The following is a 23,344-nucleotide window of genomic DNA, read 5'->3' as shown; positions in this document are numbered from 1 at the left end:
CAGTGAGATCGAGTGCACTCTCAGCAAGTTTGTGGATGACACCAAGCTGAGTGGTGTAGTTGCCACACCGGAATGATGGGATGTCCTCCAGAGGGACCTGGGGAGGATGGAGAAATGGGGCTGTGAGAACATCATGAGGTTCAACAGGACCAAGTGTAAGGTCCTGCACCTGGGTCGGGGCAATCCCTGTTTTCAGTGGATGATGTGATTGAGAGGAGCCCTGCAGAGAAGGCCTTGGGGGTGCTGGGGATGAGAAGCTCGACATGAGCCGGCAACGTGCACTCGCAGCCCAGAAGGCCAACGGTGTCCTGGGCTGCATCCAAAGCAGCGTGGCCAGCAGGGCGAGGGAGGGGATCCCTCTGTTCCTCTCTTGGGAGACCTCATCTAGGAATAGTATCCAGTTCTGGAATCCTCAACATATGAAGGAGATGGAGCTGTTGGAACGGGTCCAGAGGAGGCTACAAGGATGATCAGAGGGCTGGAGCACCTTCCATACGAGGACAGGCTGAGAGAGTTGGGGTTGTTCAGCCTGGAGAAGAGAAGGCTCAGAGGAGATCTCAGAGTGATCTTCCAGCACCTAAAGGGACTACAGGAAAGCTGGAGAGGGGCCGTTCACAAAGGCTTGTGGGGACAGGACGAGGGGGGAATGGGTATAAACTGGAGAGGGGCAGATTTAAACTGGACATTAGGACGAATTTCTTCACCATGTGGGTAGTGAAGCCCTGGCCCAGGCTGCCCAGGGAAGCTGTGGCTGCCCCATCCCTGGAGGTGTTCCAGGCCAGGTTGGATGGGATGTTGAGCAGCCTGATCCAGTGGGAGGTGTCCCTGCCCATGGCAGAGAGCTTAGAACTGGATGATCTTTAAGGTCCCTTCCAATCCAAACTATTCTTTGATTTTATGATTCTAATAAGAGAGTAAAATTATTTTAACTATTTTTAGATTAAGAAAGAAATACATATGTTTCTTTGTTGGTTAAAATAGTGATTGTCCTAAATATTCTCCTCTGTGATTTGTGTGGATTGCTGGATGATGTTCTCTTATGAAGGCTCTCAGGGTCCCTGTCACATTTAGTCATTTATTAAACAGAGAATTCTAACAAGATCTGTAAGAAACCCTGTTTTAGGCTCACTGGTCTAGGTTTCAGTGTTGCATTAAGGTTCCGCCTGTCCAGAAGCTGCGATGACAAAGGTGATGCGTCCTCTAAAAATTAACTGATAAAATAGGAAGGCGTTCTAGTTGTCATTACATAGTCCTGCGATAAATTTGCAAAGACTGAGCTTAAAAGTAGTTAGGTTTTCTGCCTTACTGCTCTGATGGCAAAAGCTGGCACAGAACCCCACTCTTTCCCATGTTCAGTTCAGCCCCACTGAGCTAGCTATCATCTTGTTGGGCAGTGTGTTTCTTTTCCATACGTCTCAATTCTAAGAGCTTTACATCGTGAAACGTTTTACAGTGTACCTGACTTCAGCAGTGCTCTCCGATAATGTGTCTTATTATTTCTTCCTCACCAGACCTTGGGGAAGAAATAAATTCTCTGCAGTTTTGCAGTGTTCCCTTAAAAAGGATTTGATCCTGGGCAACTGGCGGTCGTCTTAAATTATGAAGCACTGTGGTGAAAGCCCTTATATGTTTTTATTATCTTTAGGCAGCTGCAACAAGTTCTTCGTTTTCATGAAGATTATTTTTTATATTAAGAAGTAATTTTGCATATCTCGGTTGCTGGGGCCGTTTTTAAATACTTGACATGGTTCTATCAAGTACAGAAATGCTGATCATCTCTTTCCTGATAATCCAGTTCTCTTAAGGAGTCCTTAACTTGGTGGAAGTGATTTTGAGGAATGTCATATCAGTTACTTTTGGAAAAGGCAATAAATATGTAATCTCATTTCTTAAGTATTGTTTTTGTCTCTGCGATGTTTTATGACAGCGAGTTCCAGACATTAATTATGTGCTGTAAACAGAAAGCTGCAGCTCCAGATGTTCATCACATTACAGTTTTGAGCTTATAACTCATATCTATTCATATTGTTGTGCAGAAAGCAGGTCTTCTGGAGCTGCTGATGGCAAAGAATAATGAAAACATGAGACTCATGCTTTTTATATCAAAATAATGCCGCTTAACATTTATATGACTATGTGCTTAAAGCATTTTGCAGACATTAACGTATTCTCATAACAGCGCTCTGTTATGCTTAGCCTACAGTTATGGGTCATGTTGAAAACTGCATGCTGTCTTCATTAATTACCTCGTGGAAGTGGAGTTATCAAGCATCAGCTCTGGGTCTGCCCATTTGCAGCAGTAACCTGCAGCATTTCCTTGGCGTCCAGTCTTCTGCTAGGAAGCCACCATAAATGTCCCACTGCTTAACAGTAACAAAATCTTGTTCCTAGACTTGTGGGAGCAAAATGGTAGATTGCCCATGTAAATAGTGGCACAAACTGAAGTGCATATTAAGGTAGTCGGTGTTCCTTAATATCATGTGCATTTGGCACTGCGAGACATCGGTTTCTTTGACAGACTGTTGATCTCTGTATTGTGTCCACAATGTGTCCTCCCTGGTAATGAAGTTAGAGGAAGAGTCATGCAAATTGCTGCAGTATCAATTGGCTGCTCGGACCCATTATACAAACATTCTCAAGGTTTACATCAGAGATGGTGTGGTCATTAAAATCTCCTGCAGTTTATCGTTTGTTCATTACTTTCCTCTGCTTTATAAAGAAACAAAAGAACTGCTGACAACAAAATAAAAGTCAATCATTTGAAAGTACACTTTCCAAGATAATTCTGCTATTGCAATTGCAAAGTGCAACAATGAATTTCATGGGTGCACTGAGATTCCTTATTTATGGGCCTGGGCCATTCTTTGGCATTGTATTTTCTTCCAGGCTTACATTCTGGAGGAAGAACTAGAAAGAAACGATTCCAGAGCAGGTTCTTACACTTCATTTATGACTGGGAAGCTTAGATTAATTTGGACTCCAGCCCAACGGCCAGCTTTTTATAAAGATGTGTGTGAATGAATACCAGAGTAGAAATCCACCTCCCAGTGCTGCAGGACCAAGATATTGAAAAGATCGCTAAGGTATTCTGCAAACCAGGATGCAGAAGTAAAAGCATTTTAATGCAACTACACTTCTTTTCTAATATTGTTTATTTTAATCCAGGTTTTTAACTGATTCCCCTCATTATGGAGGTAGGGTAGTAGTATTGAGGCAGATACTCCTATGAGGTTAAGAGGCTTAGCCCCGTGACTGTCTGAGATGCCAAAGTGCGTGATACAGTAACGTGGTTGTAGCTGAGGTTCAGTGGCTTCAATATCATTCATCAGTACCAAGCTGAAAAAAAATAGTTGCCTCACTGTGACTTTGGTACTCTGAAGTGGAATGGATGAGCAAAGACGAACAGAAACGGAAAATGAGGGAACTTGAGTTTTTTGCTATTGCTTGTTTGCCTGGGATCTGCTTTCCAAGCCTGTATGCCAGTGGTTTTCAGTAAGGGGCCTTTGCCTTTAGACTTTAGTTTCCTAATACCAGATCTGACTTTCATTGTCTTCTAGCTCACTTTGTAGAAAAATTTTATTATTATTTAACTCTTCTTTCAACGAATTTATAAAAATCTGTCATCAACAAGACAGGGGAGATCAAATACGGACTGATTTATTTTTTCCCCTAAATCATCTTAGAATAATATTGCATGTTCTAAAAGCATTTAGAAATACCAAGTCTCCCATAACATAGTAAAGAAAAGCAGAATATAAAAAAATAACATTCAGTAGTTAACCTGAAATATGATGGAATTGAGGCACTGTGGGGGAAATGAATCACAACGCCATCTAATTCACGTAACCGTGTAGAGGTGTAGAGTTGCAGAGGTATTTTGTTGGAGATTAGCTATGTTGTATTACAGGAACAGACTCTTTGGTTAAACTGTTAGTAAAATACTATCATTTCATTTCACTGTACTCTTTGCTTGCTTCTTTTTAATTGAAAACTTTGGTAGTAAGTATAATTTTTAAAGTGAGGAGGTGTGTGAGATCCTGTCAGGTCATGATGCAAGCAGGAAGGCCTGGGCTGTAGCACCATTTGGTGGGTGCATGTCTGGGACGGTGTGAGAAGACCTGAAATCACTGAAGGCTTGAAATCACGTGTGGCTTGATACTTCAGAAACAATGAAGAAATTGGATTTGTAAATGGAAAACGGCTGGAACCTAACTGAGCAGCAACCTGCACAAGCGTGGTGACATCTACAAGAATATGCAGGGAGTTCTGGGAGCCAAAACACTTAATTTTTATCTGCTGACTGAGGAAAAATTATGAAACATACAAAGAGTGCCAGGAATTTAATTACTGACGCCTGCCAGCTGCCTCTCTGCTTGAGACCAACACTTTCTGTTGCTTCTTTTGAATTTCTGTATAGGCTGCTGGAGTAAAGCAGCTGTCAGGACTGGATATGTTTTGGTGCTGACAGATGTATGAAGAATCCAGAGAAAGTAGAAAACGAGGTGTCATAAGACCAGCTGAGTGAGTCAGAAAAACAAAGTTTGTTGTGTTGCACTTGTACCAGAATATGAGTCATCATCTACCTAACTCAGGATTTATACCGGCAAAGCAAAGAGGAAACTCCAAGTGTCCCCTGGGGACTTGAGAAGAAGACTATCAAGTTATTCTTTATAATGCGTGTAATAATGTTATCTTAAAAGCCCTGGAAGAAACAAGGAGAGCTTTATTCTCCTCCTAAGAATATTTATAATGTTTGAGAAATCTGGACTTATATAATGGACTTCATTGGAGTCGCTGCTTCTACACTCTTGATGCGAACCTGAGCAGCTGGGCTGTATGCATAAATTCCTCTTCTGCAGTCAGAAAATGTGCACATGGTTATTTCGGACAGGAATTTATGAAGCTTTGGTTTATCAGCAATTTAGAATTTTTTAAGGCAAGATGGCAAAATTGCTATTAACGCTTAATTATCAATTGATTAACAAAGCCATTAAAAATATGTGTTACAATCAAATTAATCAGTGACTTAATCGGATTTAAAATAATGAGATTCACTCCTATTTACTACAGCGTGTAATGCGTAAATATGCAAGAACAGAGATATATCAGTATTTGAGCATAAGTATAGGTTGTGACAGATGGAGAGAGGTTATCCTGAAAATTTTCCTCTTAAGGTTAGTGACAACACTCATATTCCATGCACCAACATTCCAAACAGGCCATGGTCAGCTCTTCGAGACGGATGACTTCACCAAAAGACTTTTCATTTGCTGTTGGCAAGTGGGATTACGCACTCTGCCCGAGAGGCATCCCAGCTCTGGGGGTAGAATACTGCTCTCAACCTGCTGTGATCCAAAAGAACTCAAAGATATTTTCATGTAATTGCCTACACACAGGCTTTCGAGATAACCGACTTTTGCCAGATATTTGAGTTTTTAACTTTTGATATTTCAACATCGGATTTGGCTACACTTGGAAGATGTCATACTAATGGAAACTTCTATTAGTCGCATCAGATGACTTCACCTGGGCAATGATCCAGGTATGAGCTGTCTGGGGGAGGTGATAAATGGTCAATATCTTTCTCAGGTGAGGACAAAGCCTCTTCCCAGGCACACAGGACCCCTGGAGTCTGCGGGAGCGCCCAGGTGCTCCAGATCACTGCATTGCAACCATGAGTATTCTTTTCCCAGTGTGTTGGTTGAGATGACTGATTATCAGCCCACTTCTTCAGGAGATAGATGAGTTTCTTTCCCTGTCACAGCAGTTTCAGGTAGGCTGAGGGCCTGCCTTGGCATCCTGAATACTTGCCTTTATAGAGCAAAGTCTAAATGATGTTTAATTTCCTCTTTTGATAACAATAACGCATTTCATTCTTTATTTCCACCAATAGTGTTAAGAAGACATCTATGGTGGCTACTTCAGACCTACAGAAAAATATTTTTCAGCCTGAAACAGATCAATGCAAAGAATTACGCAGATTTTTTTTTACTTTTGGGAATAGGACAGAAACAGGAAGAAGTGAAGGAGAATTGCAGATGATCAGGTATACAGATGTCGTTGCAGTATTCTAAATTATTGCAAACATCGGCCCGAAACTATTGTTTTGAATTCATTTGACCAGGAAACAAGGTGCATGCATGTGAAATTTCAACGGGAATTTTAAAATTAGTTCTACTAGCTAACTGCTATTTTATGCTCCAAAAATTTATTTAGGCTGTATGTGGGTGATATTTAGAGGTATTTAAGTGCCTGGCACACAAGGGGCTTGGGGAGACTTCTAAGGATCCAGCCCTCAGCAGAGACAGCAGAGTGCAACTGCCGAAAGACTGTTCAAGTGAAGTGCAAAGATATTCCTAACACAAACAAACACATGAATTTTTCTTCCTGCTGGCAAACTTACTGTTCCTGCGCTTGTTTCAGAGTATAGACTAGGGAAATGAAAAAGCCACTGATTTTCATTTTTCATACCAAGACAGTGCAAATACTTTTGCTACTACAGAGTTTCCAGTGTTACACCTTGTCCACTATGCATTTATTTCAAGTGCTGAAGTCCCCCTATCGCTTTGGCATAAATACTCGGGTACTTGGAGAGCTTCCTATTCCTCTCATTTATCCTATCCTCCTGTGGAAAGAGATTGGGATGTCTGCCAGTGCCTCTCTTCCATTACGCTTTCAGAAACTGTCTTTTAAGGTTAAAATTCTGGTATCAACAGAAAACACGCTTCCTGTTTGCATTATTCAGTGGTTTGAAAAAGGGGGAAGTAAAGGCTAAAGGACAATGTCATATCTTTTCAATGGATTTTACTTTTTACAAAGTTACATGGAAAGTATTCTTTCTCTTAGAGGCCTGAAAGCAAGTTATTTTCTGCTGATTTTGACAGCAGCCATTTGTCAGGCAGAGTTTCTCCTCTGCAGAAGAGAGGTAAAAATGATTGATGAGTAATAAAATAACTATAATCAGGCAGTTATTTGATGTGTACAGTATTTTCTTACACCAAAACATTTGTATTTATTTATAATCATAATTAATGATGACAGCACATAATTTGAAACTTATAAATTGAAAGATAGAGATTACAAATTATATTTAATAAGTCTTTCAGTCTGTTAGGGCCAGATACAAACATTGTTATGCAGATCTTAGATTCTATTACCTGGACATCGCAATGAAACAAGCCCTAATACTGCAAGAATATAAAATACAAACAAGAGGTAGAAGGAACAGTCATCCCTACCAGTTTGTAAAATAACAGTTCTGAAGGTGTATGTTCAAAATCTTTGAAGACTGACATGAATTTTGTCCTTTATAAGTTGTTTAAACCTTCCTTGTTAATTCAGCTTCTTTGTAATACCCCATTTCCCCCCTTTATCCTTATTCAACCCTCTTGACATGTATGATTGTACTTCATGCTTTTTTTTGGGACCCTATCGAAGACGTTTCTACCTGAGGTGGTCTTTCAAATTCTTCTTTTCAAAGGTGACCTGGTAGCTCACCGTTCTCTCAGATGTCTGCCCATTAGGCCCACTTGATAAATTACTCTTGAGTTATTAGGATACAACAGATTTTAGGATGAACAGCTTTTTGTGGGGCTCATCGACTCTTGCTGTCTTCTTACGATGGGCTTCAGTTCCTGCTACCTTCCCACATTCCTCATTGCACTCCCAAAGAGTTACTTGTTTTTCTTTTTAAGTGAGTGATAAAGAAAAGAAAGTGAGAAAATATCAGATCGAAGTCTGGAAGGTGGGAGCAGAAGGGAAAACCCTGACCTAAAAAAAAATCAAATTCGAAACAGAATAGATCATTGTGACACTGTTAAAGGAAATAAACTGATGTATGCATTTTGTCTAATCGTTAAAGGTACAGCAGTAACTTGCAGTTATTTAACATTCTACCCATTAGCCTAGAATGTCTAGGAGAATTTCTAAGGCAATTTTGGGCAGATTTCTAAGATTTACAATAGGCTGAACAAGTGGAGTCCCTTAATTATAGTGAAGGGAAAATAACTTAAAAGAAGACCACAGTCAAGGTTTTGAGTTATTAGTCAGTTCTTATGAAATTACTAAGATATAAAGCTGACATATTTCCAGTTTGTGCCTCCTTACTTTGAGTTTGAGAATTAATACAATCTTCTTTATAACGTCATGTTTCCCCAGCATTTTGGCAGTGTTTCCTGTCTAATTTAAAACTTCAAACCTGGAGACAGAGGGAAGAACAACATTGTATTGCTTCTGGCAGTAATGTCAGAGCAGGTGCACAGGCTTCTGAAAGGAGAAGAGTGCACTGCTGTGTCAGCAATATCGTCTACATGACTCAGGCCTTTGAATTTGTCTGACACTCCGTTGTGACAAGATGCGGTAATAGCTTCTGCTATGAAAAGCCTGATTTCTGAAAAGCTTTGCTGTTAAGAGAGAATCACATACCGTTCTCTTTGCAAGGGCTGTAGGTGCTTCCTTTGGCTCCAGTGTACATCTTCTTCACCAAAGGTTCGCTGGATAATTCTGTCTGATTCGTGTATTCTGCATAAAATAAACACCAGGAAAAATGATCCTCCAGGTGTGTCAGGTGGATACAACATTTGATATATACCAAAGCATAACTATTTCAGGTAATAGAACCCAATAAGATGCACTCTGTTGTAGACAGAGACGTCCTAAATGAATGATTTTATTTGAGTGACGATGTTATAGATTTAGCTTCTACTGTAACACAAATGCGGGTAATGAACTGGAGCCTGGACTGTGCGAAGAGAAGGTAAATTGTCACAGCAATTCATCAGAGGCCCTTTCTGATTACGTTCTGGGAGACTCAAGAGTTTTTGAATTTCTATACAAATACAACGGCTTTTCCTAAACAGGTTTTTCAAAAGTTCACACAGGCTCCGCCCAAGTAGTATAATGATTTCGCTATGTGAGTTCATTTTTCTTCAGAACCTCCCCCGTCGGAAGGTTCAAATTGATCAGAAATGGAAATTGGTGGTCAGAACGCGAATTGTCCATTTCTGCCTAGCATGTGATACTATTTTCTGATTCACAGGCTGACAAGATGTAATTGAGGAAAAATCAGTGCATCAGCACCGCACAAAGCCTCAATATGTTTTACACCACGCTGGATGTTTTTCTCCTTGAGGATAAGACATAGAAACAGCCCCTGCCTAAGTCTCTGCGTGCAGGTCCTGCGTGTGCTCTGGGCTGGACACGGAGTTGGACTCCTCAACTTACTTCTCCTACAAAGGGGCGGATCTGGGTAGTGTATGTTGAGTGAACCGTTCAAAACAAGAGAAAGACAAAGCCAGCAATCTGTAAGTTCCTCTGTCTCGTCTTAAGTCAACTCTGAGAATCTTAACTGCTGGTTTTCATTAGAAAAACAAACCGCATTCAAAATTATTCTTAGAGAGTACTGGGAGCAATTCTACCCTCCTGGGAAGGAATTTGCTCTTCTGGTCCTGAGCTGGAGGTGTCTCATTGCTCGTAAGCAGGTGGATGGTTGTTGGTTTGAGAGTGGCACTGGTAGACTAATAGAAGAGAGTTTTCTCAATCTTGCTGAATTTGATGCAGCAGGAGTTTATTGGTATCTGTCACGTGTTTACATGAAAATTTACTGGGGTAAAGCTTTCAAGAGTAGAGGATAATGGCATGGATGCATACGCATGAAGACGAAAATAATTCTAACCTTTCTGCTAAGGTTAATATATTCAATTACTTTATTAACAACAGTCATGCTAAGTAGGTTCTTTAAGACCAGTCCCAAGGGCACTCTCAACAGTACCATTACACCAGTATGACTTCAGCAACATAACTGCTCCTGTAGATGTTTTTATTTAGGAATGAGAGTGCACAAGGTGGGTATATGTACTGGTATTTCTCTGGCAAAATAATTACTCCATTAAAACTTTTCCAATACATATTTTTGTATAAGTAACCTCTAGACGTTTCTGGCATAATGAATAATGCCACTGTACACGAGGAAATAGGAATTACACAGAGTCATAAATTTAACAGAGTTTTCCGGAGATGATAATAGTAGAAAGTAAATCCATGTTTATTGAGCCAAACATATATTTTCATGCTAACAGAATGGTCTTAGGAGTGGAGGTCATGTGAGTTTAGAAGGAAGAATTTCACAAAAGGTGGAAAGAGAGCTTAGAGAAAGTAACGGGCAAGAGGATAAGAAGCTTATAGAGTGGAAATAAAAACTGACCACTCAAAAAAAGACTTCAAAGCATTTTATAATAATTTGTATCTGTAGACAAAGTCAATTGAAGTATGTTATTAAAATGAAAGAAGTGTAAGAGTGAGTATAACTCAGGCTATCAATTGGAGTATCTCAGAATCAACACTATACATCTGCTGTTAGTGGAGAAAAGTCAGAACCTGAATATTTGCCATCTGGATTTTGATGAGCTGTTATGAGCAGGCATTGTCCAATCCAGCATCACATCGTGATTAATCCTTCCAAGTCAAGGTGTTTGCTACCTCCTGAAAAAAACTTTTAACCTTCATTCTGGAGAAGATACCCAGAGCTGGAATAATAATCACTGTCTTTCATTTATTGATGCAAACCAGCATGGCATTTGCTAGAATCCCAGCAGAAAAACGGGATATCTTTAGCATCTATATAAGTTTACCTAAAGAAAACAGAACAATGATTTGAAGAAATTTTGCTCTTTCTCCTTATGTAAGATGTGTGAACTGTGAATGATGAATTAATAAAAACTGTTTTTTTCCATGCAAAAAGACCTCACTTATACAACAGGCATTACTTTAAAGGAGGAAAAAGAAGAATGCCATCAAAATACCCTTTATAAAGGATAAGTGTTGAGGGTGAAGTTTTGCTGCAGAGAGACCTGGTGACGGCTCTATTTATCTTGCTGACATGTACCATTTTGGTTTGAATTTGTCCAGCTAGGAAGATGAGCCATAGATTTGATTTGAAAGGCCTAATTCATATAGCCCTGGATAGTTAATTTTACATGAAGAGAAACTAGAGATGATACTTAATAGTTCTGCTGCCTGTCTAGCAAAAGATTTACGAAACAGAGTATTTCTTTATAATGAAATTATGCTGTCAGATGGAATGCATAAAACTGTCTGAAGAATATTGCTGGTTTCTCCACTAAACATCTGAGCATGTTTAGCATCCATGTTTTTTTTCCAGTTTTGTCCTGTTATTCTTAACTCTGTCTCTGCCAGTTCTGAGCTAGAGTCATTCACAAGTAATAAGTCTGAGTTGTCTCAAAGCAAACAGATGGCTTTATAGAGCAGAAGCCAAGCAGAGAGACATGCTCAGTTCTGTGAATAAAAATTAGAGGAGTCTGTGAATTGTAGTTCGAATCATAAATATAAAGAACAACATCAATATAAAGACCTAGAAGAAGCATGTTTATATCCAGAGTAGGTATTAGGTATTTTGAGAACTCAGGCCATGATGTATATGTTTTGGAGAACAACGGCATTATCCTTTTCCAACCGCGAGGAAGAAAAATCAGTCAAATGACAGTTTCTCTTTTCCTTAGAATGATCAGGAAAATTCACAGCCCCCACCAAAGCAGCGCCAGAATTTAACACCAGGCACACTCTGTAATCGTAGCACTTCAAGACTGTGCTTTTTGGAGTCTTGCACAAAAGCAAGGCTTCACTCCCTCATTCTGCGGACAGCTTGAAGTGACCGTTGCATTCCCTTCCTCCTTACTGGCTGGTGGAAGTCCCAGTGTTGGATTCTTGTAAAGCCCTGAAATTCACAGGTTAAACTTTATTTCACTGGAGGTGGACAAAACCATCAGTAGCTTTATGTCGTGTAGGCCATGGATAGGAAAATGAAACAAGTGGATGAGAAATCAAAGTTCTTTTCTTCTCATAGAAGTAGGAAGCACGCTTTTGTTTCAACATATCACAAGTAACAGGGCAACAGCAGCTCATTTATTTTAGTGACCTTTTTTCCCACTCCTCCTAAAAAAGTCTGCCACACTGCAGAGTGTAGGCCCCATAGTGCTATCTCCTTTAGACCGTCACCCTTCCTCTACAGGTGGAAAGCCATGGCGTGGTTCAAAGACTAGTCAGGAGGTTGCTGCCTACAGGAGAAGAGGTCTGCTGGAACCTGTGATAAGAGCAGAAGAAAGGAAACCTTGGGCAGACTCATGGGTAAAACCTGGGATGTCATCGATTCATGAACAAAGTGAGTGTAATTTCTCTTTTTCGAGCACTCACTACAACAAAAAATCTGAAAACTCATCTGGTTAAATTTAGATCCTGCACTACGATGGAAGGTAGAGTCTTGCTAAGGCAAAACTTAGTTACATCTTTCCCCCGCTATCTGCCAGTTTGCTCTAGCTTCTGTCTTTTAGTTTGCATTACATTACATTTACGCTAATAATACTGTGAGAACCTCAAATAGTTCCCCCAAACATTTGAAAATCATCCTGAAAAAATTGTCTTCATATCTGTTGTGTACTCATAGACAATAATTTCAGAAACACGTCTTGTCCATAAGCATTTATAGTTAGTAATGCCAAAGTGCTCTGCATTATAGTGACACTTTGGACTCATGTTAATAACAAAGGGAAACAGACAGCTCTATTTGTTTACTCAAAGTATAATTCCAAAAGCCTTCAGTTTCTGACTTATGCTCTCTGGCCTCTAAGGGGGTCACTTCTCATTGTGTGTGTGTACAGCATGTTATGGTTGTATTAATACCATAAACATGCACATAGAAGGTGTTCTTCATAAAAAAACAGTGCTGCCCTGAACAAATGCAAACTCAGTAGATCACTCACTCTGGAGCTGAATCTGCTACAACTTGGGAGGGGGTAGAAGTAATAAAATTGCTTAGTGCTTTGCTTTCTATCTGATTCACAGAAAAAAAGGACTCATTTCAATACGTTAGCATTTGAACACTGCGTTAGAACTTACACAACAGAGAACTTTTTCAAATGCTGAACATCAATAAACCTGAGATTGTACACAGTTTCAACGTATTGCAAAGTATACCTCTGAAATAGTAGATAGCTTCTCGTTGTCTTTTTTTCTGGACATCTTTGCTTAACAGTGTCCATCTACTCACAAGCACAGATGAAGCAGCTGCTTTTCTTCATGTTTTACCTATAGGTGGTCTGATGTTCATTTATTACCTTCAGAAATCTGTTGCAGGTAGACTTCTGCCACAGTCCACCACTTGACCGTAATTGCACAGGGGTTCAAGGCCCTCAGCCGTGTCAGATCAGGAGGTATCTTATTGGTTGTGAAAGCAAAGTTTATTCTACTGAGTCCAGATCGCCGGTGTCTGAATTCACAGGTGTCATAGAGTGGACATTGGTTACTCTCTTTCTGTTAGTCTCTTCAAATCTGGAATTTGTGCAGCACTGGGAGCCACGCAACAGAAGTGTGGGATGTATTTTTGTGGGGAGTAGGGAGACTGTGCAGAGGTGGTTTGGTAGCACTGGGATGCTGGGTGCCTGGTTTTACTTTGTTTCTGGTGTTGTCAGGACCACTGGGGAGAGATATGTCGTGGTGGTTCTGTGAGTGGGTTTGGGGATTTGTTTGGTGTGTGCACACAGGTTCCCTCAGTCTCTGCTCTTCTCGCAGAGTTATTCCATGATAAGCAGAGCTGGTTCTAGAAGCAGGCAGAATAGACAGCTGCTAAACTCAATAAACTGCTGGGGGCCATGAGATACTAATGTCCTGTTGCCTAAATTGCCCGTGGCAGAGCCAGAAAACCACAATTTGCAGCTCCTGAAGGGCTGCCTCTGAACATACGCCACTGACGGTAACTGACAGGCATCCTTGTCCTTCTTCTATCATTTCACAACGTCTATTTTACAACCCTTCTTTTAGTGTCATGACCCCTTTGGTAGAAAATTTGACTCTTATCTACATCTTTGGAAGACTAGAACTGGCTGTTAAAGTAGCCTGCATCATGTACGACACTTAAAGATTTAGTGCTCATTACATAAATTTAAATCAAACAGTATGGTAGAGGAGATCTGATAATTATTATGGTCATTAAAAATAGTATTGTATTTAAAAGGAGGAGAAGATAACTTTCTAGTGTCCTAAATTTGTATGTAGTATGTCTCCATGTAAAGCATTCCAAATCAAATTACAAAGATTAATTAAGTTTTCTCATTTAACTGCCCTAATAAATTTAATTATAGCATTAGAAAGAAAAAATTCTTCAATCTTATATACAATCTACAAACAATCAGAAAGGGGAAAAAAAGGCCAGGGACCTTTTTCTGCATCCTCTGTTTGTTGCATCTGTATTGCTCTGGTTATAAAGATCTTTTTACTCACAATGATTCTACCCTGTAAAAATTATCATATTGGCAACAAACCACTAAGTTGCAGGCAAATTGTTCATGAGACACAGTATCAGAATATATATGTAACTCATATTTAGAAATCCAGGTATGCTTGTAACAGCTGTTGTCAGGAAAACATATTTCGCAGCCAAAAATAGAGTGGCCTCAATCTTTTGTTCTGTTCCTTCATACACATTGCTAATAAATCCCTTTAAATTTAAAAATCCCTAAAAATTGAATTTTCTTGCTCGGAGTTTTGTATTGATCAAAAGGAAACTTTGAAGCAGCAGTGCTTTGATACAGTGGAACCTTGCTATGTCTCTTTTCTTTAGAATAAGCAGCTTTATGAAGTTTGTTTTATTCTGGATAATACAGCAGCAACCAAGGATTTATATGCTTAAGACTCATGTTTCCTTATATAAGCTTTACGTGAATGTCAATATAAGGTATTTGTAATGCCAAATTGCTGCATAAGCAAATTCACACGGTATTTTTCAAATAAATATAGAAGTTCATTATAGAGTTTTTTTTCTAACTACAGTAGAACAATATGAACCTTAAATATGTATTTAAATACTTGTCATGTGATTCTTTGTTGATTTGACTAACATATGACAACATAATTTTCCTCTGTTTTGGCCATTATTTTTTCTAATGTATCTCCGACATTGATAATTGATCAAACTTCTTGGTTATCTTCTAAATTGTCAAAATAATAGCCCGTCACTGGATTATCTGCACATCCTTTCTTATCAGTAGTGTTTGGGTGTCACTTGTCAGCGAAGTAACATTAAAAACATTATCTCAGAGGATACTGGAGATAGTATTTTTAGAGTAAAATATCCATGCCTGTCACAAAAATAGTGATGGTTCTAAAAGGAAGTTTAAAGCTTACTGTAGTACAATTTAGTTTAGTTGGATTCTAAGATGTGCTTATTTTCTTTCTGAATTATTTTCCCAATGATGCACAGATTTTACTCGCAGAGATGAGGGCTAAAACAGTCTTCACAAACACCAGCCTTCTGCTGCGTTCCTCAGAAATGTCCTGAGCATGGAAAACACTGCTTTTGTTGATGAGAATTGAGCATCAGTCTTGCCCTTCCTTGTATGCTATTGAGTTTCTAGAGTTATGAAAGCATAATTTTCTGAACAGATTTGAATGTTCCTAAGGAGTCACCACCAGCAACCACAGATGCTGAATCACAGAATCACAGAATCACCAGGTTGGAAAGGACCCACTGGATCATCGAGTCCAACCATTCCTAACACTCCCTAAACCATGTCCCTCAGCACTTCATCCACCCGTTCCTTAAACACCTCCAGGGAAGGCGACTCGACCACCTCCCTGGGCAGCTGTTCCAGTGCCCAATGACTCTTACTGTGAAGAATTTTTTTCTGATATCCCACCTGAACCTCCCCTGACGGAGCTTCAGGCCATTCCCTCTTGTCCTGTCCCCTGTCACCTGGGAGAAGAGCCCAGCTCCCTCCTCTCCACAACCTCCTTTCAGGCAGTTGTAGAGAGTAATAAGGTCTCCCCTCAGCCTCCTCTTCTCCAGGCTAAACAACCCCAGCTCTCTCAGCCGCTCCTCGTCAGACGTTCTCCAGCCCCTCACCAGCTTCGTTGCTCTTCTCTGGACACACTCCAGAGCCTCAACATCCTTCTTGTGGTGAGGGGCCCAGAACTGCACAGAGTATTCGAGGTGCGGTCTCACCAGTGCCGAGTACAGAGGGAGAATCCCCTCCCTGGACCTGCTGGTGACCCCATTTCTGATACAAGCCAAGATGCCGTTGGCCTTCTTGGCCCCCTGGGCACACTGCTGGCTCATGTTCAGTCGGCTGTCAACCAGCACCCCCAGGTCCTTCTCTTCCATGCAGCTCTCCAGCCACTCTTCCCCCAGTCTGTAGCACTGCACAGGGTTGTTGTGCCCCAAGTGCAGGACCCGGCATTTGGCCTTGTTGAACCTCATGCCATTGGTCTCGGCCCAGCAGTCCAGCCTGTTCAGATCCCTTTGGAGCCTCCCTACCCTCCAGCAGATCCACACTTCCTCCCAGCTTAGTGTCATCTGAAGAAAGTGACTTTGAAGGCAACAGAGAGTAGGAACTCCAAGGTAACTGCAAACAGATAACCAAGTAATAACATGAACTACTGTTAGATTATGTGTTAATTCTTTAGTGCTTACGTGAGTGAATCATTCTGCTGGGAAGGCACAAGATCAGACTTTGAATTTACGTCATGAATGAATGTGGTTTTCTTATAAGCAAACAGATGTTTTTCTGTGCCAAAATTAGTGGGTTTTAATGCTGTAAGTTTTCCTGGTGCGTATGAATTGATACAGTTGACTGCATTCAGTAAGAGGGTCGTATTTCTTCCAGTAATTGAGATCTTCAGAGATGTGGAATAAATAAATACTTTTGAATTCAGATCTCAGCAGTTGAGCTAAAATTCAAATAACTCAGAAGCATTTTTTTTAATGGACTACTTGGCAACATTTTACTTCGGTCTGTGCTTTCAGTCAGTGAGTTCCAACTCCAGTTTTGTACTCTGTAAATACGCATGTGTTTTCTTATCTGCTTTGAACTTAACGAGACTACTCGTAGTTGGTAAGTTTAACTTGTGTGTAATCATTTGTAATGTTTGTTTCTCTTTTCGGTTTCTGTCTAAAAATTGCTATATTTCAGACTTAGCTAGAACTGATTTTATATACATGTGATCACTCCTTGATTATAGCCCAAATCTTATACGATAGCTTTTAACATACTTGCTTTTAAGCAAGCAAAGCAGTGGAAGAAAATGTGGGCTGTACATGTGTTAACAGCTAAATTAGTTTCTCTGTGAGGCATATAACCTCTTTATTTTACCATAAAATTTATCAGCATTGGAGAACAAAACATTGTTTGATGTTGGAAGACGGTTAGATGTTCTTTTCCAAGACCTATACTTCACAAGACCTCTGAAGACACTTTTGCAGAACAGTCCAGAATTTGAAGAGTCTGTCTGTATGAGGATTCAAGGATTCATAGTAGGTGGTATTTCAAATAGCCTTTTTATAGCAAAATTTTTTAGGGCAAAAAAAAAAATCAACAACAAAGGAATCAAAATAATTTATGTTTTGACTTACAAAATTTTTTCTGTCTTGGCCTCAGTTTATTTAGTGAGGGAATGTAAATTTTCTGCTCCGTACAGGTATTTAGTCTTTCTTGCATAGTGGCATACAGCCAGCTAGGAAAAGCATCTTGACTGGCTTTGAAAGCACCGTTTTATTGCTTTATTGCTAATGAGCTGTTAATGTAGCAGATATACACAAAGAGGGAGAATGTATAACTACTGTGAACTTTTGAAGCTTTCAAGAAAAGGAGTAGACACAGGATTTGAGGCATTATCTCAGGAGCTCATCTTTGGTATAGGACAGAAGTATAGGAATGTGAAGGATGAATGCGTTTCAGTCTTTTTTTCATTCTTAAGAGTGTATTAGTGCTTCATTTAGTAAAGCAGTTGCGTTAAGTTCTGTCAGTCTGTTTTGGTTACATTTATTCACTTCTCAGCAGGTGTTTCTTTCTTTGTGCTTCATATATAGTAACTTCAGAATTTCTCTCGTACCATCTCATTGTAATACTCAATGAACTTCTGTCAATTACTCATTCCATGGTCTGAGACCCACTGATTTCATTTTTTCCCCATTTCATTTTTTATTCTGTACCGCACTACACTTTCTTGCTGGTTTTGGATGTCATTTGGAAGAACCCAGACTTGTTCTCTTATTACATAATTTGTCCATTTTTGATGAGGCATAAGCCATAGATCTGCAAACACTAGTAAGAATTAGATGAAGCAAGAGCATCAGCAGAACCTTTTTTGGAATGGCAGTCATTAGTAGCCAAGTAACGTACTAGTGCCTGACAATTTGGCATTATCAGATTTGAGAAGGGCACTTACATCTACTTTAGAAGTAGGAGATTTAAAAAAAAAAATGTATCAGGAAACAATTTGTAATAATGACTCAAATTATAAGTGAAGTTTCTCATTTCAATTAGTCATTTCCCTAATTTCTTTCTCTCTTCTTAAGTCAAATGGAAATCTATTATACCTACTTAGCTGACTTACAGTGCTCTCTCTTCCTCTCCCCACAGAAGGCAGAAATCACTATGTGTCTCTAAGACTTTAGCCAATAAATACTGCTGTTTTGATTAGCACGTTAAAGGATGTTCTCATAAATAAGAGACTAAATCCATATAGCAAATAAGAAGAGAATATCATTGAAAGTAACAGGATCCAACGCAGGTCACAGTCTTCTTCAAGTGATGCTCTTTGAACAGAGTCTTTCTTGTTTAAAATCTTTATTTGTTTCCCAAAGAGCCCAGAATCTCATTGCTGGCATCAGACTGTGCTGACATTCCCTTTTGAGTCTTAATTCTGCACGTTACAAAAACTTAATCAGCATTAATAATCTTGTGGGGATTATTACTGTTGCATTTGATAAAGGGATTTTACATCTGTTTGGAGTCATTAATCTCTTTCTTATTACTGTTACTGGATTGTATTTATCTGTGAAGGTGTGTCGCGTGTATGATTCCATTTGATTGACTGATCATGTTATGCGGTACGCAGAACTCAACAAGTATGTGCTACAGCGCTAGATACTGTGATTAACGACTCTGCTCACTGATATGTTGAGGCCAGGTCCTGCTCGTAAGCTATTTTTTGAGCTTTTAAAAAACCTACTGCAACTGATAAGGTTGGGAAGGAAAGTAACATGTGGATTTCTTTCCCATCTGTGCATGCATAATGCTTACAAATTTAACTGTTGCTGAACACGTAGCTGCTGTTTCATGTTGATGATAATGCTGCTGGCTTGCTTCTCCAGCCTGGGATCCTCTCCTTGTTTTAGAGGCTTATGGATGGTATCTGTCTGCGGTTTTTAGAGTTTTACCATTGCTTGAATATTTTAAGATGTTATTTTTCATGTACTTGCAAACTTAAGTTAGGGTTAGATTCAGCAAATTTCTGGATAGCGTGGCCCTGATTCGGTGAAAAATTTAACTGTATATTCTGAATCACTTTGCCTCAAACCTCAATAAAGCCTACGTTTATATGAATATATATAGTGCTCAGGCATGGACTGAGGAACGGGAACGGAGCTGAGCTAAGGGGCCTTTGCTGCTTTGAGTGTCTTGTGCTTGCTGGGGAGCTGGGGAGCACACGGTCTGAGGTAACTGCACTCCCTTAGAATAAGTAGCACTGCTGGTTCTCAGTAGCTTAAGAACCAGCCCAGATACTAGGGCAGGTTAAGACTCGCTAAGGCTAACCCTGGAGCAAGTGTTGGGTATGGTTCCTCAGGTCAGCGTGAGATGGAACGCATTCAAACAAATCCTACTGCCTTCCTGCTCTCCTGTTTCTGTGTTTATCCATACGTCTCGGCAGTGTACCCTCTGGTCCTCTCAAAGGAGGAGTCTGTATGTTTTTCCCCAGGCAATTAATTGAACTTTCTCTTGGTTTGAACTATAGGAAATGTGTTGGAAGTGGAGTGGGTTTGCCAGCGTCTTACTTGCAAAGTGGCTCAGTTTCTGGTTAAGTCAAAGCAGAGTTCTGTTTTTAACCCACAATCGCAGTCTGCCAGCAAGGAAGTCGTTAGCACACACCAGAAATACAAGTACTTAGTCTAGAGATGCCGATTGCTGTCTCATGCTCTCATTCCGTTAGAGAATTTTATGATTTTCAGAAATCAATGAATAACTTATGCACCCCTAATATGCAAAGGGAAATGTTGAGTCTTACAGAAAAGAAATAATACAACATTTTATTTTAGCCATAAAATGTAAGAACTGATCCTATGAACGAACTGTATTACTGTATGTTTTCAAGTGTTTGTACTTTATAACGTTGATTTATATTCTAGCAAGTGTACTGTGGGGTAGGGAACATGGATGCAATCCTGCCCAATAATGTTTAGAATATGGTTGTTGGATGTAGCCAGTGTGACAGCTGAATCCACTATAAAAACCTGGTGTTCACATTTTTTCCCAGAAACTTATTTTGATAATTCTAGGGATTAAATGACAAAAGATGTCAAGGAAGTGCTTCCATTTATTACCTGACTATCTGCCTCTCTGTCTGTGAATTGAGTTAGTTAGCTTCTCTGATCTTAGCATCTTTGCCTTAGAAAATTCTTGACTTCTCTGTAAATATCAGAGAGAAGTTTGATGTAGAAGAAGCAGTGAACTACGCAGAAATATGAGTTGATGTTTTTTTATCTGGTATGGTTCTTAACTGCATTGATGTGGCGTATTTTTTTTATTCTCCTACAGTTAGATGAGTGTTACGTTTGAAGCTAGAATCTCCTACTAACTGTAGGACCTCATTCTAGGAGGTAAGGCAGAGTTGCAGCAGATTTCACTGTTCTGATGTCCTGACAGTACTTGATAAAGACCTGAGTTTTCTTTCCACTTTCCTGCCTATATAATTTCATCAATGAAAGACCTCTTGACTCCTAAAGAGAATATGGTGATAAGTACAACCGATTACACTCTTTGCAAAGCTTAAGTGCTGCTGAGAGGTACGTAAATATGTGTGCATTTATGTGCCCTCTTTTAATTGTGAAAGAACTTAGTTGCATGACCAGCTCTTGTCCAGGACTACCTTGTTACCCTCGTGTTTTTCAAGTGAATGGGATTTCAGACTTCTATCATAACACTCTCAGCTCTCCTCCTGATGCTTTCCTAGCACTTCTGCCTAGTAATGATGATGGCAGAGCTTGTAATAGAAAGATGATTATATTCCTAGAATGCAAAAGGACTGTAATCTCTGCATGGAATAGGACAACACGTTGCCAAGAACTTTATTACATCCTCGACTTCATAATACCCGTCAGATATCTTGTAAGAGCTCAGGTGTATCTGAGAGCGTTATGCCAGTAGGAGGCTTTAGCTACGGGAATTTGAATCATTTTCAGGCAGCATAGGACTTTGTGTTCTGAGTTGGTCACTCACATAAATACTTGTTATGAAGTAATATCCCAAGTGATTTTGGCAACACGTAAGTAAATTTGGTATCAATATTTTCAGCCCTGAATTCTTAAATCATAGCTTTCCGTGATGCATTTTAAGGTAACATATCTTTTATCTGTCTTCTGGTTTCTTTAGCTTTACGAGGGACCTGACCGCTGTAGATACTCTGCAGATTAAATTCAGGACAAGTGACCTAAATGCACAAATCTATTCTTGGCTTCGGCCTCCAAGGAGGATTGTGATTTAGACCTTTCTTGAGACAGAGAATTGTTGTTCCGGCCTTGTGCGTTAGAGCTGATTGGAAAGTGTGTGACAGGGATTGTTCTGTATGGTAAGAAATACACAAATTGAAAAGAGAGAATTTTACTTCAAAACTGTTTTAATGATGAATATTCCTCCAGGTCGGTCCTCTTCCTGTTTTCTTTCATTTGTTTTCACACTCTTCTCTTTGTCCCTCATCTGACAACCACGTTCTAATCAGCTCTGAGGTATCCTCTCTTCCCTCAGGTCTGTTCTCTTTCAGCATCAAGATTTTTCCCTTTACAACCTCTTAAATCTTTTACCTTCCTGTGTTTGCATAATTTTCCAGTGCACACGAGACGGTAAATATAGATACCACCCCTGTGGCATTCTTAAAATCCCCTGGAAAGATGGTGCCCACAGACTGAGTACCAAACAGCACGCAAAAAAAATAGGTTGGTCCTTTAAGACCGAGAAAATATTTAGAAAACAATTTGCAATTGTCTTTTTCTCCCGCTGACTTTCTGTCTTTTCTTATATTTCCCAGGTAAGGTCTGTCTGTGTTAAAGGATTCATGGTACCTTTTCCTTTCATTTTTCTTGGAGACATGCTTTTCAGTATATAACTTCCTGATTTTTGCTGCCTCTGGGGTGAAATTCTAGGATGGTCCTACCTGCAAACCTGACATTTCAGTTACAACCATTTACTTCTCCAACTGTGATGAATTAAAATACGTCAGTTTCCTCTGCATACATCCAGATCTCAGAGCATTTCTCCATGGTCAGGTCCAGAGAAGATTTTGGCTCAGCTCCTGATGCAGTTTTGACATTTAACGTATCAGCTGTGGCTTCCATCCTGGTTTCCCAGAAATTTTACCTTTTTGCAGTGGAGGAAGAGGAACACCGTGGTCACTGTGTGAATATACCTTCAAAACATTTACATTCCTAGAGCACACAATGTTTTAGACTCTTTTTCATCTCCTGAGAGAAAATTCTTATTGTTTCTTTAGGAAGACCCCAGTTTCGGGCTTTGTGATTCTCTTTCTTCTCTGTCAATGTTACCCCTTCACTTTTTATATCTCTTCTAGATTCAGGTTTAGGATGTTGAGCAGCTTGACAATAAGTTTTTAAAGGTGTTGATGAGGACGTTGTCAGTTAAGTGTTGGTGGGTGGAGCTTGCTGGTCTAGGAAGGCTGGCAAGCTGGAGTCCATGGGAAAAGAGCAGAACATAAAGAATTACCTGCATAACCACAGGAACAGTACAGCTACTACAGATATATAACCCATTCAAAAGGTAAGAATTAAAGCAAAGAAGATTCTATGAGTGATGGAGACATGGATTCAACTACTCAGTGTACAAACCATTTAGAATATTAAAAGTTTCTTCTTGCTTTTTAAATCTTTGTTACCGAGATTCCTCCTCCTCTATGTTTTAATTTATGCCACTTACTTTTAGAAAGGTCTTGAATAGGAAAACTTAAGGTTTATTTATTTCATTTTTAAATTTTATCTTTTATGTTTCTCAGTAACACTTCTTAATGAAAGAAAGTCCTAAAGGTTTAAAAATGGACTCATTTAAGTTTTGAGAGTATACTTCCTTTTCCAACAGTGAATAACAGAGTACACAGTTACCATTTACCCTGGACAGATGCACAAGAAAGTGAAAATTCATCTGCTTCAGGCTGCACCCAACATAGTATCTGTATTGATCTCTGCGTGTATAAGCAAAAGGAAAAAGGTGTATATCCCGGACTTGGAATGCAGACATCAAATGCTATGTTGCAAGGAATACTTGTTAATGACTAG

The sequence above is a fragment of the Cuculus canorus genome, chromosome Z (genome assembly GCF_017976375.1).
Source record: "Cuculus canorus isolate bCucCan1 chromosome Z, bCucCan1.pri, whole genome shotgun sequence".
Classification (NCBI taxonomy): domain Eukaryota; kingdom Metazoa; phylum Chordata; class Aves; order Cuculiformes; family Cuculidae; genus Cuculus; species Cuculus canorus.
Note: the sequence above shows the minus strand (reverse complement) of the source record.